Source organism: Macaca nemestrina, chromosome 1, assembly GCF_043159975.1.
Source record: "Macaca nemestrina isolate mMacNem1 chromosome 1, mMacNem.hap1, whole genome shotgun sequence".
NCBI classification, from domain to species: Eukaryota; Metazoa; Chordata; class Mammalia; order Primates; family Cercopithecidae; genus Macaca; species Macaca nemestrina.
The window spans coordinates 217699273-217719127 of NC_092125.1; the positions used below are offsets into that span (position 1 = coordinate 217699273).

A 19855-nucleotide genomic window follows, 5' to 3' on the forward strand; every position below is an offset into this window, starting at 1 on the left:
AGGGAGGGAAGGAAGGAAGGGAGGAAGAGAGGGAGGGAGGGAGAAAGAAAGGGAGGGAGGGAGAGAACAAATATACATGAAGATGAGAACATCGGGGGAACTTACACCACCAATATTTTCCATTAACAGGAACACGCTAATTAGTGATTAGAGAAAGACGCACTACTGTAAAATCATATACTGTTTCCATGGGGTACAACCCCTTCCTCCTCCTCTGAAACATTCTGTCTCTCGCCCACTGATGCCAGAGACTCCAGAATCTACCTGGCTGCATTTGGGGGCCTCAGCCCCTGGGTCTGATGTCATCCATTTGCCTTTCTCACTGGACTTCTCTCCTTGCACTTGCTCCCACTCCCCCAGGACCTGGTGGGCGGCCACGTGAGAAGGACACAAACAAATCATGCCTCTTTCTTTCTCCCCTTCTCAATGCCTGCAGTGGTGGGTTCCGTGGGGTAGTGGCCTGAGATTTATTCATTATGGGGCCTCTAGCCCAGAGCAGGGCCTGCTACCTAACAGTCACCCCATGAAAGCTCAGGGAAAAAAGGCATCCACCACAAGGTCCTGGGGAACCAAGAATTCCAATGTGGCCCATAAATTCTAAGTCCTACAGGATTCTGGAAGGGGAGATGGGACAGGCCTTCAAAAGTGGCCACTCTTTTAACCCATTATACTGTCAACTGAGCCATGTTTCCCCATCCTGGACACATCTAGAGGGCACCGCCTAAAACCAGACACATCTCCCCATCCAGGAGAGAGTAGGGGCCTGAGCCTGGGGGATGCAGGGGGGACAGGGAGGGGATGAGCCAAGAAAGCTGAAGAGGAGAAAGCAGGTGTAAGGGGACAGCAGGGTGGAAACAGAGAGAAAAGGGGACAGACAATGGGGGGTGAGAGGGGAAGAGCGAGGAGAGGGATGCAGATCTAGCTACTGAGGAAAAGTCCTGGAGAGAACACTGTCCTCTCCTGAAGTAAAATCACTTCCACCTGACCACGGCACTGCAGGTCGTGGGCAGCACACGCTGGGAATATTTGTTCATTCATTTAACAAATACTTATTTCATATCTGTTTCATGCCAGGCAAGGCCCTGCGATGTTTAGGGACCTTGGCATCTTCCCTTCACATCTGAGTCACAATAGAAAGAGGACTCTCTGACCCCATCGAGCCGGCAATGCCTCGGGATTTTTACCTGTTGGATCTGGCAGCTCTTCATGTCGGCCTACACCGTGTGAGCCTGCTCTTGGTGCATCGAATGGGGAAGTTTCTGCATCAGTGCCTCGGAGAGTCCACCGGAAGCCCTGGACAGTGGGAGTCGGTGGCACCCCAGCGTGGAGGCCGAGAGCACACAACACTGAAGCTCGAGACACCCTCAGGAAGACAGAAAGGGACAATCGGCTGGTGAGAGCCTGGATCACCAGGAACCTTCGCCTGGGTCGAAATAGGATTTGCCTTCAGATTGCCTGTGAGATAAAAGAGAGAAATCAAGGTTAACATTGAGATTTGGGGCTTCGGCAACTTGAAGGATGGAGCTGCCATTTACGGAGACTGGGAATACCCAGGAAGAGCAGCTTGAAAGGTGGTGGGGAACTAGAGTTGGTTGGGTTTCTGTCATATGTAATCAACAGTCCTGACCAGACTGGGCAACATGGTAAGACCCCGTCTCTGGAAATGAAAACGGAAAGATTAGACCAGCATGGTGGTACACACTTGTAGTCTCAGCTACTTGGGAGGCTGAGGCAGGAGGATTCCTTCAGCCTTCAGTTAGAGGTTAGTGAGCTATGATGGCACCACTGCACACCAGCCTGAGGGGAAAACATAGAGTCCTGACTAAATACTTGAGTAGCCAGGGAAGTTTTCACAAAGTAGGTAATATTTGAGGCACATCTTAGTGAACGAGAATTCGATTATTTCTGTTAGGGAATTAAGAGAGTGTGGGTGTAGTTAGTTAATGCTTACTGAACCATCTTTGGAATCTCATCTACTGCTCTATCTGGTCTATCTGTACACATATATTGTATATGCTGTCTCGCTGAGCTTTCGCTAGGTTATGCTACAGTAACAAAAGCCCCAAAATCTTAGCAGCTACACATACAAAGGTTTATTTTTCATTGACATTTCCTCTTATGGCAGGTTGACTGTGACTCTGCTCTATACAAGCTATTTTATTTGTTAGATGGTGAAAACTGTGATACTTGGAGATTGCTGAATATGGTATTAGTATGTTCATTCATTCATTCATTTAACAAATATTCATTCAATATCTCTTTCATGCCAGGCAAGGTCAAGTATTGAGAATACAGTGGTGAATAAAAGAGACAAAATCTCTAATTTCCAGGAGCTAATATTGAAAATAACATTAAACACAATCATCATAATAACAACAATGAATATTCATAAATAACAGCTGTAAGACATTTTAGTAAATCTTTTAAATTAGAAAAATATAAAAATTATTACAACAAAAAAGGCCACGTGTGATGGCTGATGCCTGTAATCCCAACACTTCGGGATGCCAAGGTGGGAGGACCATTTGAGCCCAGGAATTGGTAACCAGTCGGGGCGCTACAGGAAAACCCTGTCTACAAAGAAATAGAAAATTAGCCAGGCATAGTGGTGCATTCCTGTAGACCCAGCCACTAAGGAGGCTGAGGTGGGAGGACTGCTTCAGCCTGAGAGGTCAAGGCTGTAGACAGCCAGGATCACACCACTGCACTCCAGCCCGGGTGACAGAGCGAGACACTGTCTCAAGAAAAAAAATATATATATATTCGATGCGTCCTCAAACTATTATGTAGAATACTATTATTTACATCACATCACGTGAGCCCTTTCAATGGCTGAACACTTATTTCAGTGCAGTCCATACAGCGTTCCTGGGAACTAAGTACACCTAAGAACAATTCAGTATGAAAGAGTTACTGCCTTGACAGGAAGATGCAAAAATTTTTAAAAGACATATAAATAAATAAAAGAGTGAAAACTGTAGCTCCGTGAGTCTCAAATTATATCTCATTCAACTCACAATGAACATCTAGCAATCATTCTGAACACCATATAATTCACTTAATACATTTTGCCCGAACGCCCAACACATCTGAAGGACCAAAACCCGTATGTAGCCAAGAAACAGACAATCATTTTTAAATTATCACCTATGACTTCATCAGCTCTACGCACTTATTTTTTAAATATTATTCATTTATTTATTCTTTTTATTTTTTGTAGAGATGGGATCTCACTGTTACCCAGGTTGATCCAGAAACAGAAACAGACCCACACTAATTTCAGAAATCAGATGACAATACAGTCATTCGATTTATGAAAAAAAGTGCCACATGGTGCAGAAGGAAAAGGATGGTCTTTTCAATAAATGGTGCTGGATCAAGCAGACACATCCATGTAGTAAACAGTGATCATAGCCAAGTGGGGTGGCTCACACCTGTAACCCCAGCACTCTGGGAGGCTGAAGCAGGCAGATTACTTGAGCCCAAGATTTCAAACCAAGCTGGGAAACACGTTGAATCCCCATCTCTACAAAAAATATGAAAATTAGCCAGGCGTGGTGGCGCACGCCTACAGTCGCAGCTACTCAGGAGGCTGAGGTGGGAGGATCGCTTGAGCCAGGAGGTGGAGGTTGCAGTGAGCTGAGATGCTACCACCACACTCTAGCCTGGGAAATAGAGTGAGGCCCTGTCTGGAAAAAAAAAAAAAAAGCAAAAACTAAAATAAAATTGTTATAAGGTTAACACACAAAAATGTGTTCATACTCTTAGGTTAGGCATTGATTTCTTAAACAGGACACAAAAAGTAGTAACCATCAAGGAAAAGATTGATAAAGTATAATTTCATTAAAATTAAGAATCTCAGGCCAGGTGCAGTGGCTCATGCCCATAATTTCAACACTTTGGGAGGCTGAGGCAGGTGTATCACTTGAGCCTAGGAATTCCAGACCAGTCTATGCAACCTTGCAAAACCCCATCTCTACTAAAACTACAGAAAATAGCCGAGTGTGCTGGTGCTCCCCTGGAGGTCTCAGCTACTTCTGGGCTGAGGCAGGAACATCACCTAAGCCTTGGGAGGTCAAGGTTGCAGTGAGCTGTGATTGTGCCACTGTACTCCAGCCTGGGCAACAGAGTGAGAGCCTGTCTCAAAAACAAACAAAAAAAGAGAATCTCCATTCATGAAAAAACACCACTAAAAAAGTAAAAAGCCAAGCTACAGATTGAAAAAAAGGGAAAAGCAATACATATATATCCTAGAAAGGATGCATACCCAGAATAAAGTATTACAAATCAACAGAAAAATAAGCATATCAGTGAAAACCGGATAAAAAGATTTAACAGGCCCTTCACAAAACAGGACATATAAATGCCAATAGAAGATACTCAGTCTCAATGAAACCACACTGACATGTTACTGCATCCCTACAAGAATGGCAAAATCATTTTTAACTGCCAGGCATCAGCAAGGACGTGGGGTAACAAGAATATCCCTGTTAAATGGTTCAACCATTTTGGGAAAATGTTCAACAATATGTAACACTCAAGTTTTATCATCCATATACATCTGAAATCAACAATGCCACTCCTACAAATAGACCCCAGTCTAGTCATGCTCTATTTCTTCATCTGTGGTGGCTCACTTGGTAAAAATTCATTCCCTTTTGGATTTTTGGTTTCTTTTTGTTTTTGTTTTTGAGACAGGGTCTCACTCTGCCATCCAGGTGGGAGTGCAATGCCATGATCATGGCTCACTGCAATCTCAGCCTCCCGGGCTCTGGTGATCCTCCCACCTCAGCCTACCGGGTAGCTGGGACTACAGGCACACACCACCACACACAGCTAACTTTTGTATTTTTAGTAGAGACAGGGTTTTGCCACATTGCCCAGGCTGGTCTGGAAATCCTGGACTCAAGTGATCTACCCACCCTGGTGTCCCAAAGTGCTGGGATTACATGTGTGCTCTACTGCGCCCGGACCACCTGCACTTTTAAAATAGTCAACTTCTGTATACTTCAGTACCTTTTCAAAGATTTCTTTCACACAAAGTTCTCAGAAATCTTAAAGCTAGTATTTCAGAATAGAAAAAAATAGCTTCCGGTTCACCGGTGAAGTTTTACTAATAAAATTTAAAAACAAAAAGAAAGGATGAACAACACTGTAACCCAAAGAAAAGATACCACTTGAGAAAAGACTTCTTTTCCAAAGCAGCTCTAGCAGCAACAGACAGGAGGAAAGCGAGGAAACCAGGCCAAACCTCTTGGTTAACTCTTCAGTGAAAGGAAGCCAAATGAGATAATCTAAGAAGCCAGAAAGAAAGTCCGACAGACAGACAGACACAGGGAAATCACAGCAACTCTGCATTGCAAACACCAACCCCACAATCCATCCTACTGGAAATCCTGCGGTTAATTTGAGGCTTGCCCCGCTAGTCATGAGGTGATTCGGTGATGGCCACAAACGCTCCTCATGTGCATCCTGGACCTGGCACACCTGGCTTGCCCATCGCCAGCCTGGAGGCACCGCCAGGAGCAGAATCCCGGAGGCCAATAAAGACTCCAACTTTGCAAGCAGAGTGAACCGATTTCTGGACTCAAAGGTGGGGTCCGGGGTCAGTGTCCTCTACAGGATATAGGAGGACGTGCCCCCGAAGCTGCTCCGTCCCTCCACCGCCCGCGATGCCACACAACACCCGCCAGCGACTTTCTTCCCCAGCGCGCACCAGAGGTGGGCTGCGGGCGGCAGCAGCAGGGGAGCAATCGAGCTCAGGGAACTCAGGCCCCGGCCGTGCACCCCCCACACCCACCACCCCTCGCCCAACAAAACTTGCCACCGCCGCGCCTCAACCCAGCTGTGCGCCCGCGAGTCCCGGATTCACCGCCCGCCCAGCCGGGGCGTCCTCACCTCGGAAACGCTGGGTGGACTTCGCGGTAACTTCCCCTCCAGAGAGCAGCCGGCAGCCGCACCGCTGCGCCTCGGCCCAGCTCCTGGCGCAGAAGGTCGCCAGTCCCGCGTTCGAAAAGCGCCATGCTCACTCAGAAGCTCAAGCAGCCTCGCGACCCTCACCTACCCCTCCCAGTACAGCGGCGGTCTCAACCGCCAGCCAGTCCCGCGCCCGCGCCCGCCCGCGACTGGCTCCTCAGAATCGCGTCAGAACCCAAGGCGCAGGCGCGGCGGGGTCTTAAAGGGACCGGGCCGCCTCTACTGCATAACGGTTCCAGCAGGTTAGGGGCCTCGCGGGCCGAGAAAAGGAGTAACCGAGTGGATGGACCCAGTGCAGCGGGGATGGGGAAATCTCTCTCTCCCCTCCGCCTCTCTTTCAAAGCACCAGCCCTCCACTCTGCGAATCGCTGATTTTCGCGTCCACTTGAACAGTCCCTGCCAGGTTGAAGAGGCAGACATACACCCCCTCAGAGGCCAGGAGCGTCCCCGCGCTTGGCACTGCAGGCCTGGCGCTGCCGCCCCGCCCCGGAGTCTGACTTCCAGGCCCGGGCACGCGGTGCAGACGCGCAGGCTTCAGAAGGCAGCCCCCAGCTCCCCCGAGAGGTGGCCTTAGGTCACTCGCAAAAACAATAACCAACGTGTCAATGGCACTTGTAGTTATTTTCCAATTTAAATTTATAACAGAGTCTGCAGATCGGCTTCCACAGAAATAAGCCTTTGAGAAAAAGAAAACCCTTTTTTTTTTTTTTAACAAGAATTGGAAATATCAAGAAATAGGAAATAAAGCCATGCCGTCCACCCAGCTAAACTTTGAAAACTTGGTGTTTTATCTAAGGCAAATGTTTGCATAACTTTAGGTCGTGCCATTATTTAAAATCAATTTCAATTACCAATTTCATTGCAACTGAATCTATCTTGTATAAGCAAACAAAGATACATCCCTGATCATCTACCTCTCCCCTCCTATATTCCATCCATCAGCAAGTCCTACTGGTTTTTACCTTCCAAATTTTCCTTGAATGTGTCCTCTTCTGTCTCTTCCATCAGCACCCTAGTCAGGCTACCTTCACCTGGGGAGTGGGGGTGGAGGGACTACTGACCTAGTCTTGTGGTTTACCCATATCCACTTTATCGCCTCTCTAATCTCAGCACAACTGGCAGAGTGGTTTTTCAAAATATAATGTGACCCTGTCACTTCCCAGCCTAAACCACTTAAACGCCTTCCCATTCTCTTAGACAAAACCTCCTAACTAACCAAGCCTCGAATGGCCTTTTCTAAAGGAGGAACAATATTTCTTGACATATGAAAATGACAGAAAATTCACATTTCAGTGTCCCTAAACAAAGTGTGACTGGAACCCACACCCCTCCGTTCATGCGCTGTTTGGGGCTGCTTTCTCACTACCCCGGCAGAGCCAAGTAGCTGCAACAGAGACTGTGTGGCCAGTAAAGCTGGAAATATTTACCATTTGGGCTCTTTAAAAAAAACAATTTGCCAACCTCTGACCTAGTTCACGAAATCTGTACCTTTTGTTGTTCGCAGATTCCTTTGACAACTGGACGAGGACACCAGCTCCTCTCCTTGGAGAAATGTGAGCCTGAGCGTGCACACAAATGCACGCAGACTTTTGCACAGATTCAGGGATTCAAGGACTGCTCAAAGCCCATCCATTCACACCAAGGTTAGGTGAGAGGGCGAGTCAGAGTTGAAGGCCCTGGTTTTACATATGGGGAAACGTGATTCCAGAAAGGGGGAGCTACTGGCCCTAGGACACACAGCAAGCCCCAGGACAAGGGGTGGCACAGGGAGAGTACCTGACGCCGGAGCTCCTGCAGCTCCTGCCGAGCCTCCAGCCATGAGCGCTCCAGCTCCTGCAGCCCAGTTCGCAGCTCCCTGGCCTCCTTCCCCATGGCTGTCCGTGCCTCCTCTAGGAGTGCCAGCTTCTGCTCCTTGTCCTCACTGGCAAGCTTCAGGCTGGAGAGGGCAGAGGTCAGCCCTGGTCCTGGGAGTAGTCAGTGGCTCTACACAAAAGCTGCCTCCTCCAGTTCCTGGAGAGGGTCAGGCACTGCCCGCCTATGCAGCCTCTTCCAAGAACTGAGCCCTCCAGGGCTGGGGCCCAGGCTCTCGGCTGGGAGGGGTAGACCAGTGACTCCAGGAGGGGACCTGGTTTCCAGGGTGATGAGGCGGGTGGGTCTGAGTCTGGACCCAACCCTGCCTGCTACCCCTCTGCCCCTTTCCCCAATCAACAGGGAGGAAACCTTCCTAAAATGAGCCAGGTGCCAGGCTCTGCTTAGGAGACAGAGGATCCGTATCTGGGCAATTTCGCCAGAACCTTGGGGTTGAAGTTAGATTTCAGGGATGGGATTCCATGAGGACTCAGGGCTGGTCCCCCCATGACACCCCACCTGATGTGCTCACTCTGCCTTTTTCACAGCGGCCCGAAGTTTCTCCTTGGAGCTCCGCAGGGCCTCGCTCTCCTTGGCGCCGTCGCCCAGACTGCCCTGCAGCTCGCCTGCCTCCTGGCGCTGCACCTCGCGCCCTCCTGGCTCTCATGCAGCTCTATGCGGATGGTCCCAGCTCAATCTCAATACCTTCCGCTATCCTGTCCCTATCTCTATGGGTGGGGAAATGAAGGCACAGACACCTGGGGTAGCATCACCAGTAAGTGACCAAGATTAGATTCCAACCCAGGAAATATAACCCCAGAGTCAGTGTTCTCGTAACGCACGTGCACAACGAGTAATTGTGTGTGGCTCTGCCTCCACCACCCCCAACCCCGAAACACCAGAGAGCTGAGTGTTATTAGATTGATGGGGAGTTTGTTGGAGTTTTACATAAGTTTCTGATTTTTGAGCAGCATTCACAGTTCCCTCCAGTTCAGCATTGGAGGCTGGCGCCGGCCTGGTTTCCACCCCCTGAAGTTCACAAAGCCTAATTCCTCCCACCCAGCCTGGAGGTGGCATTCCTGTCTGATGGATGGGCAGCTCCAGGGAATATAGGGAGTGTATGGCTGAAGGAGAAGGGCTGTCTGTGTGTGTGGAGAAGAATTTGGGAGGGCCCAGGCCAGCAGCCTCTGACTGTAGGAGCCACCTTGAAAGGCATCTTTTCCCTTGGGAGCACCCCTTTGGCTCATCTCTGGCTCACACAATCTCTCGAAAATTTTACTGCGGCCCAGTGGGGTTGGGGCTGCTCCCCAGCCATGTGGATGGGGACCTTTGTCCAGCAAAGGGGCCCTAATTTTCCAGTGGAATCTGACAAGAGGAACGCCTTCTAGTGACCTAAGAAGAAGCAGACAGAAGGCTCAGAAAGGCCAGGAAGGCAACTCCTCCTCCTGACTGAAGACTTGTTTTGAGCGGGAACTCCCCTCTAAAGGTGAACACTGAGGGGTGGGAGGAGCTCCAGAAGCACCTGGACCCTGGTCACCCTTTCAAGGCAAAAGTCCTTAGGACCCTTATTTGAAAGCATTGACTAAGCCCCAGAAAGGAGGTTCCAGGCCACTTCCTCCAGCCCTGGAGTGCACTCAGCCATGGCAGCTTGTGCAGGACAAAGATGAGCCCCCTGGAGTGACTCCGCCTCCCTGGAAATGGAACCAGCTGACAGCCTCAGCCCCTTGGACAGGGTGCCCAGGGGTGGAGGAGCTGAGCCGGGCCCCCTGAGCTGGCTGGAAGTGCTGGTCTTAGGGCACAGGCTGCTAGATTCTTGCTGCCCCTTTATAGAAGGGGTACTGGGGTGCAGAGAGGGTGGAGCATTGGCCCAGGGCCCCATAGAGGGGCAGCCATGAAGCCAGGATGAGCACCCGCCTCCTGACTCACCAGCCCTGACTCTTTCTATCGCCCTTCCTAGGGGGCACCAGAGCTCCTGGTCAGCAGAGTCATCGCGCTGGCCCAGCTGAGGCCCTGCGGCAGGGAAAGCATGAGTAGGCCCCTGGGGCGGGGTCTAGGCAGGACCCAGTGTCCGGTGCCAGCCCTTCATGGTGAGGTGCCCCGTAGGTACTGAGTAGGAAGGGCAGGCAGGCAAGTCTGACAGCAGGGCCCCCAGCACTGGTGCCCCAGACTCCTGGCCTCTGGCCTGCCCTTGGGAAGCTGCCACTGAGCAGCCTCGGCTCCCAGAGCCAGGACACTGCAGCTTCTGTCCGCTGCTCAGGCCCCTGGGTAGGTCCCTTCCCCTCCACCATTCCAGGGCTATTTCCAGGGCCCTGCGCATGCCCAGCATTGTGTGGTGAGCCGGAGTGCTTCCCAAGGGTAGCCGGGCCGTTTCCCCATGCTTCCTGGTGCTCGGCAGCATTTTGAAGAGGCTCCCGAGGCCCCTCATGATGAAGAGTGGGAAGCTGACATCTGCCCTGTGGGGGCTCGAGGAGGCCAGGGCACAGGAGTGTGAAGGCCCAGCTGGGTGGTGGGAGGGCCTGTGGAGAGGCTGAGAGCTGAGGGACAGGTGGGGTGAGCAGGCAGAGGCAGGGAGAGGGGCAGGCAGAGAGGCAGCAAGCTCTGGGGAGTGGGGATTACAACAGGCAGAAAGGGTGCAGAGTGCTGCAGAGGCCGGGGGCTGGGGGTAGGGGGACTGCAGTCGCTGTTCAGGACCTTGGGCATTGAGCGGTTTCAAGCAGGAAGGGATGTGGTCAGGACCCCAGTTAAGAAGGTTGTCGCTGGGTATGGCCTGAGCTCAGGAGGCCCCTGGGCTGCCTGCCTCGAAGTTCCAGGCAGGAGCACTGAGGCCAGCCTGGTCCAAACCTCCCCACAGGGTACTTGGCTCAAAGAACGACACGTGAGGAAGCTCAGTCTTGTGGTCCAGCCCTTGGTAGGCAGGGCTGTCACCCACTGGGGGGGCCTCCCTTGCCACACAGACCCCTCTATCCCTCCTGAGCCTCATCCCCAACCTTGAGGCTGGGAGCAGATCCCTGAGTCCGAGCACGCAGGGGACTCTCAGGATTAGCATCACTGCGGGTGCTCCGAGCCTCAGCCTGGACCCTCCCAGGCACAGGGACCTTCACCTTTCCTCCCAGCGGCAGAAAGATTATTTCAGTCCCCCCACCACTGTCTATGCTGACCAACAGCTGCTTCCTCCCTCCAGCCAGCTCCAGGGACAGTTCTGCTTCTGAGTGAGCCACTGAACCACCTCCGCACACCACCATGCCCGGCTAATTTTTGTATTTTTAGTAGAGATGGGGTTTCACCATATTAGCCAGGATGGTCTCGATCTCCTGACCTCATGATCCACCCACCTCACCCTTCCAAAGTGCTGGGATTACAAGCGTGAGCCACCGTGCCCAGCTAAAATGTGAAAACTCTCTTGGCCAACAGTTATCCCACTAGTACTATGGCACTCTTGTCCCTCCCTCAGGACACATCAGTTACTACCCTGTGATTCAGAAGCTGTAAGATTCATACATTGAAAAATTTTACCCTCATTGCTCACCTCCGTTTTGTTGCATGCATGTGTTACACAATATTGAAAGTAATTTTTGTATTATACTCACTTCAATCACCAAAAGTTTAAGGTTGGCTTTTTATGTCATCTTTTAACAGTGTTTTGTGATCTTCAGCCATGGAATTATGTATACTGGAAGAAACATCAGGAAAAAAATCTGCTGTTGAAACATGTTGGAATGAATCTTATCAGTCACTACTGACCAAAACACAGCAGAAAAAATTCAGGGAGTCAATTCTTGTGTTGATATTTTGCAACTAAAGAATCAGTTCAGACCAGACGCGGTGGCTCATGCCTATAATTCCACTGCTTTGAGAAGCAAAACCAGGGGAATCATATGAGACTAGGGGTTCAAGACCAGCCTGGGCAACACAGAGAGACCCCATTTCTTTTTCTTTTTCTTTTTCTTTCTTTCTTTCTTTTTTTTTTTTTTTTTGGCGATGGAGTTTCACTCTGTTGGAGACCCCATTTCTATGAAAAAATTTTTTAAAAATTAGCTGGTTGTGGTGGTGCATTCCTCTTCTCCTAGCTAGTCAGGAAGCTGAGACAGAAGGATTATGTGAGCCAGGAGTTCAAGGTTACAGTGGACTGTGATTGTGCCACTACACTCCAACCTCTGCAACAGAGTGAGAGCCTCTCTCTCATTACAGTAACAATAACTAAGAAGAATTCACTATTGTAAGGCTACCCAAATAGAAGATATTAGTATCTTCAGGAATCCTCTGGGCTTCTGATGTTTGGAGCAGACAGCTCACCTAAGACATTCAGAATAAGCAGATGATTTTAGACAGTGAAAAGTCTCCACACAAGACATTGGGACAGGACCCTTGTCTAATCCCCTATCCCATGCCTTCCACCTCGTTCTCCTCATTTTTCTCCTCCCTTTCCTTATTATTTGCTTATTCTTTAAGCAGTCTTCTCATTTTGTGTAGACCTGGTAGTTTTCAACCCATATTCATGATTTTTATAGTTGCTGCGTAGAATAAATTGTCAGACTATTGTTTTGAGCCTGGCTGTTGATAATTAAGGCTCATTCCTCCATCATCTCTCTTCTTTCTTACACAAGATGAATAATCTAGTTAGGAATCACAGGAACTCCCTCATTTGACGCCATTTGGAGATTCAAGCCCCACAACCTCCTTTCTGTGAGTGAGAACCCTCATTCTGCCTCCACCACCAAACCACTGTAGAAACCCTGAGCCGGTCTCCTTTCTTGTTGTATTTAGTCATTTTGCACATTCCTGAGATATGAGCACTAATCTTGGCAGACACATCCAGAGGTAATTAACCTTGCCATACTGACACGGGGAATGTGCCACTCCCCCAGATGTGACATCCAACTACATTTTAGTTGAGATCTCTTGGCCTTTGCCTTGTTTCCACTAGAACTGATGCTGTGAGCTTGGTGCACGATTCCTAACCACAGGACACACCTGTTCCCTGAATGAACTCCGGGACAGAGCTGTACATGCCTGGTGTGGTTCATTAACCCCTGTTACATTATGAAATCATGACATTACTTTGTTGTATTCTAGTTTTTCCCTAAAAATATAGGTAGTGATAGGGTTCCTTCAAGTGTATATATTGGATTCTTTAATTTCTTATATGTATTTAATTAAATCTTTAATTCAGTGTTGAGAAATTTAAAATGTCTTCAGTTTATTGAGTGAAGTCCTTCATGCCCTTGTTTGGTGATTTTCTTTTTTCATTTCTCATATATTTTATTCATCTCTGACTAACTTATTTTCTATCAAATTATATGTGTTTACATTTGTAATATTTTAATGAGGTAAAATGAGCAAATAATAGCCATCCAATAACGTGTACAATTTCAAAATAGTGACATAACCATTACCTTACCCAACATAGAAAAATCAGTTACCCTCAAAATTTCCTCTTGTTTTCCTGTAACTCCTGCTTCCTCCACCTTTCCTTCTCCCACCACGTCCGGAGTCAACTACTGGTTTTCTTTATGTTACATTAGTTTTCATTTTATAGAATTTATAAAAGCGGAATAATATGTATGGACTTATATTTGTTTGACTTACTTCACTCATCATACGTACTTGTGAATTTACCCTTGTTATTGAGCATATCCAGCAGTACCTGATTGTAACAGTGGATGTTTTTCCAGTGAATGAATTTACCACTATTTGATTAAGCTGCTGATGGATATTTGGACTGCTTTCAGTATCTGGGTATTATTTAAAAAGCTGCTACTCTTCTTAGAGAAGTACATAGCTGACAAACACGACGTTCTTCTTCTTACAGCAATATGAAGAGCAGCTAAACTGGAAAAGCTGCAGTTTAATCAATTGTCTTCAATACATCATGAAATTGAAGTTACAGAATTCTGCGTGTGTGTGTGTGTGAGAAGAGAGATAGAAAAAGAGAGTTTGTGAGTGAGAGAGAAGGAGGGAAAAAGGGAGAAAGAAGAAAAAGAGATCCTACATGACTGACCATAATTTATGAGGAGCTCAAACAAATACAGGGACTCAGAGTCTTATTGGAAAAGTATAAGATGGAGAGGATGACTTGATGCACCTACATATGGTATATATTTACATAAGTGCCATTTTCTAATAATACAAAGAACCACGTACATGAGAATAAACATAGTGGCCGGTGTCCAGTGGTGAAATACAATGGTGATGCCAAACCCCAGCTCCAGCACCTTTTCCCCCTCATTGCACCTGCCTTGATGTGTGTCCTGAGCGCCCCCTGGTGTCCTGAGTGCCTCCTGCTGTTCCCGAGCTCCCCTGCACGGAGGTTTGTCTGAGCTCACAGTGTCTTCCCCTGGCTGTGTCTTTTGTGTAAAAATCCATGGTTGTGTCCTCGTTGCTCAGGTAGCTCAGCTGAAGGAAAATCTGTTTTTTGGATGTGGATCTGGAGATGGTGACTGGACTCTTGAGGAGTGGGTTGGAATGTGAACTCCATCATGACCTGTGTACCTGATTCACTCCAGTCCCTTCCCCAGGGAGCTGATGGATCCAGCTCCAGCAGGAAGCACTGGTTGTAATGGAGAATGCAGAGGTGGCACAGGTGAGGGACAGGGTCTGTGAGGGCTTCACCAGGCCAGGAGTGCACCGGGAACCATAGTTGTCAGCATGCACAGGTTCTGAACAGCATGTTGAAATTCGCAAATATGCACATTTTGATGAAAATGAAGAACTCCCTGTTTTGCAATTTGTGGGTCTCCTAGAGCAAATAGTAGATTCTGAAGTTAGAATTAGACAGAAATATGGTCACATTTTTTCTTCAAACTTTCAACCAAATAAGAAAGACAAACTGCCGACAGAAGAATGGGCATTAGATTATTACCTCTCTCTATGAAACTGGTGATTTTCAGAATCAGATTGACCTGTGATAGCCTAAATGCGTGCTACTCCTGAATCCACAATGAGACCTGAGCAGCAATCACGGGCCATGGAGGTCGCCTCACGTGGGGAAACATCTGACTGCAGAGCTGCACACGGTGGTCTCTGCAGGCACTTAGTTGTACAGGAACAGCTCCTCCCTCAGACTCAGAGTGAGGACAATGTGCTCTTTATCTGGGGGAGGTGAGGGTTAGTGTGTGAAAAGAAGCAAACTAACTCTAATCAATATCTCTGTACTTGGACAGAAACCAAAGTTTACAAGAAACCATGAACTTGGGGTAAAGTAGGAAATTACAATTGTTTGCAGGCTGCATGCTTGCTTCTCCATGTCATCTAAGAGAACCAAGGAAAATCATGTTTTCTTATGTACATATCCAAAAATGGTGTTTCCACCCTGAGAACGCACCTCCTCTACCTCCAACGTCAGAGAGCACCTGGACCAGGCACCCGGCATAGCTCTCTGACATCATAACCCAGTTTTTGACAAAGAAACACATCCTGGAGCTCCTCCCAACAATGACTGTGCACCTTGAAGATGCTAATGCATAGCTGCTGCTGGACGCATGGGGGATTCCTGATGGACAGCTATGCTCTGGGAAGAACCAATGGCCTTGATGGACTTAGCTTGAACCACAGGGTTGTTAGGAATCTCCATCAGACCCCCACCCTTCTCCAGCACTTGTGGTGAGATTGGCATAGCGGACTGACGGTGTCTGCAGCCTCACCCAGCCTCCTGCACACTTTTCTGCCTCTTGCCTCTCCCCTAGACTCCACCACCTGCACCTCACACTAGACACCTACAAACCTAAGGACACTTTGGTAAGAAACTGCCACACATCATCACTGTTTTTTCACTCACATCCACTCATGCTCAATATCTCTAGTTCTCCATTATTTGCCTTTTAAAATAGCAACAAGAAAACCCAGTTCAGCCCTAACTCTATGGTGAGCCATGTGTGTTCAGAGCTGATCATCAAATCAAAACTACTGGTAATTCTGGACTGGGGCTCTTCTCCCAGAGTTGTCAGGTCAGGGCTCTCCTGGTTTTCATTAGGAGAGGGAGGACCCTATTATCATGTCCCCTCCTCTGTAGCAAACTTTGAGGTGGGATGCCTGAGGAGACAGCAGAGTCCAGGGCAGATGTGAGACCCCTGGAGGAGTTTAATGTTGATGGCAGCATTTGGAAAATATAATATTTTGTTATGTGATTTTCTCATTAAAATTACTAAGCAATTAGTGTTTTCTTTCTCTTTTACATATTTGAAAAAATAGAACTCTAACTACATTTGCCAAACTTTAAGAGATATGAAGGGAGGAATAGAAAACAATGAAAAAAGGAGGAGATTTCAACACCTCACCTTCAATAATGTATAGAACACCCACAGAAAGATTCTCAGGAAGCCCGTGGACTGAAGCACTGTTGAATAAATGGACCTAATAGACATCTACAGAACATCCCAACCCAGAGCAGCGTAGTATGCCTGCTTCCCGAGCACACTATAAATGTTCTTCATGATAAGTGATATATTAGAAAAAATGACTCTCGGCATTTAAAAAAGTAATGACAAGCATTCTCTAAGTTTTTCAAAAATGGGTGAAGTGCCAACCTTCTAAATTCTTTCTAAGAGGCTACAATTACCTTATTACAAGTAATAGAGAATGGCGAAAGAAGAAAATTAAACTTCAGACAAATTTTCTTAGTACATATGAATAAACTACTCCCAAATAATAGTCAAATTCTATAAGACTTTAAAAGGATCATACAACATGACAAACTCAAATTTATTTTTGAGATGCACTGATTATTCAACATCTTCAAATCAGTAAGTTAGGAGTGCTAAATTAAGAGAATAAAGGAAGGCTGGGTGGGGTGACTCAAGCCTGTAATCCCAGCACTTTGGGAGGCCGAGACGGGCGGATCAGGAGGTCAGGAGATCGAGACCATCCTGGCTAACACGGTGAACTCTGCCTCTACTAAAACATACCAAAAACTAGCTGGGCGTGGTGGCAGGCACCTGTAGTCCCAGCTACTCAGGAAGCTGAGGCAGGAGAATGGCATAAAACCGAGAGGCAGAGCTTGCAGTGAGCTGAGATCCTGACACTGCACTCCAGCCTGGGCGACAGAGCGATACTCAGTCTCAAAAAAAAAAAAAAAAAAAAAAAAAAGGAGAATAAAGGAAAAAATCCATTAACTTCTGATCAGACACAGAAAATAACGTTTTAAAATTTCAAGATTTCATAATAAAAACTCTAAAAAGGAGGAATGCGGCTCCTTCCGCGAATCGCAGCCTCTGGCACCAGGGTCGCTCTGTCCATGACTTCCTACAGTTATCTCCAGTCGTCGGCTATGTCGTCTGTCGGAGGCCTGGGCGGCGGCTCGGTGCATTTTGGGCCGGGGGTCGCCTTTCGCGCGCCCAGCATGCACGGGGGCTCCGGCGGCCGCGGTGTGTCCGTGTCCTCTGCCCGCTTCGTGTCTTCGTCCTCCTCCGGGGGCTACAGCGGCGGCTACGGCGGCGTCCTGGCCACGTCCGACGGGCTGCTGGCGGGCAACAAGAGGCTCACCATGCAGAACCTCAACGACCGCCCGGCCTCCTACCTGGACAAGGTGCGCGCCCTGGAGGCGGCCAACGGCGAGCTGGAGGTGAAAATCCGCGACTGGTACCAGAAGCAGGGGCCCAGGCCCTCCCGCGACTACAGCCACTACTACACCACCTGCGGGACAACATTCTTGGTGCCACCATTGAGAACTCCAGGATTGTCCTGCAGATCGACAATGCCCGTCTGGCTGCAGATGACTTCCGAACCAAGTTTGAGACGGAGCAAGCTCTGCGTATGAGCCTGGAGGTCGACATCAACGGCCTGCGCAGGGTGCTGGAGGAGCTGACCCTGGCCAGGACTGACCTGGAGATGCAGATCGAGGGCCTGAAGGAAGAGCTGGCCTACCTGAAGAAGAACCATGAGGAGGAAATCAGTGTGCTGAGGGGCCTAGTGGGAGGCCAGGTCAGTGTGGAGGTGGATTCAGCTCCAGGCACTGATCTCGCCAAGATCCTGAATGACATGCGAAGCCAATATCAGGTCATGGCCGAGCAGAACCGGAAGGATGCTGAAGCCTGGTTCACCAGCGGGACTGAAGATCGAACCGGGAGCTGTCTGGCCACACGGAGCAGCTCCAGATAAGCAGGTCCGAAGTCACTGACCTGCGGCGCACCCTCCAGGGTCTTCAGATTGAGCTGCAGTCCCAGCTGAGCATGAAAGCTGCTTTGGAAGACACACTGGCAGAAACCGAGGCGCGCTTTGGAGCCCAGCTGGCGCATATCAGGGACTGATCAGTGGTGTTGAAGCCCAGCTAGGCGATGTGCGAGCTGATAGTGAGCGGCAGAATCAGGAGTACCAGCGGCTGATGGACATCAAGTCGCGGCTGGAGCAGGAGATTGCCACCTACCGCAGCCCACTCGAGGGCCAGGAAGATCACTACAACAACCTGTCTGCCTCCAAGGTCCTCTGAGGCAGCAGGCTCTGGGGGCTTCTGCTGTCCTTCGGAGGGTGTCTCCTGGGTAAGGGGATGGGAAGGAAGGGACCCTTACCCCTGGTTCTTCCCCTGACCTTCCAATAAAATTTTATGATCCAAGGGGGGGAGGTGGGGGGAAAGGAGGAATGCAAGACTATAACCTGTACATAACAAAAGTCGTTATTTAAAGCCACACTTTTATCATACTTAGGCGCTAAAAGTTAAAACATTTTGCTATAGTATTTGTAAAAATGCCAGAATAAACTTGATGACATTTTACTGCCAGATTTCACAATAATCACAAAAGCAGAGTAATAACAACAGGATAGTGTTGGCCTAAATGTGTAGAATGAGCTGAAAAATAAACTGATACATTGACGGCAAACTGATTTTCATCATGAGAACCAACAATACACAGTGGATAAACCAAAGTCTCTCCCTAAGAGGGTGTTAGAAAAACTGAATCTACACATGCAAAGAATTGAGAATTTTAGGTGAGAATAAACACAAAAATCCCTCTGAATGGGCTAAATATTTCAATATATGGCTTGCAATTGCAAAATTTCACCCACCCAAAACATAATATTAACAATGGTTTCCTCTATTTCACATTAAAAGAACAGACAACAAAAGCAGAACACATTTCTCACGTTAGTGTCCATCTTTCCATTAACCTTTATAGAGCAAATTATCTATCCCCTTATTTGCAACACCCTTTTTGAAGCATTATTGCTATGTATTCAATATTGCATAATTTAAGTGCGCAGTGTAATGCACACTGAAGCTGAGCATGATGCTGCGTACATGTAGTCCCAGCTACACGTGGCGGAGGGAGGTGGATTACTGGAGACACAGGGTCTGAGGCTGCAGAGAGTTATGATCTCACCACTGAGCTCCAGCCTGGATGACAAAGCAAGACCATGTCTCTAGAGGAAAACACATGTAATTTCACATGTGCTCACCTGTGCATCCAATATAACAATCCAGATAATGATGAATTACGCTTAAAAGTTTCCCTGTCTTCCTGTGATTCCTGTGTCCCAGTCATTTTCCTCTCGCCATACTGAGTCAATCTCTCATCTTTGTTACCTCAGATCTATTTTTCAAGATTTTGTTGAAGTGAAATCTTATAGTTTCCATTTCATTTGTGTGGCTTCTCGGTCAGCATAATTACCTATGAGTCAGTAATTTGGTTGTGAACAAAGAATGTGTTGATTCTCATGAGGAACAGTATTCCAGTTAATGAGTGCCTCCTTACTATTTCTTTATAAATCTCCTTAATATTTGTGTTATTTCCAGTTTCTGAGTATGAAAAATATAGCTTCTACTTGGCCTGGAGATGTAGGCATCCCATAAAAATTATATGATTTTTACAACAACTAACCTTACTGAGCTGCAAATCAGCACATTTTCTTTAATACACGAGTTTATTGATGTTATAGGACAAAAAGGAGCCTTTACATCTTGAGAAAGTCAGTGACTTTCAGGGATAAACAGGAAGAGAATATGACCTTATCTGGGGCAGTGTCCAGCAAATTCAGATAAGCTAATGCAAGACTAAATTAGACATATATACTCAATTGTTTACAATTGAGTATAATAAAGAAG

The 19855-nt window shown here is 47.8% G+C and overlaps 1 protein-coding gene and 1 pseudogene across 10 annotated transcripts in view; one reads left to right on the forward strand and one right to left on the reverse strand.

The window, feature by feature from the left end:
* The window catches only part of LOC139364200 (NBPF family member NBPF3-like), a 217626-nt gene that overhangs the window by 48509 nt on the left and 149262 nt on the right, over window positions 1-19855 (reverse strand). The window lies entirely within an intron of this gene.
* Window positions 17054-18381, forward strand: LOC139364233 (keratin, type I cytoskeletal 19 pseudogene; annotated as a pseudogene).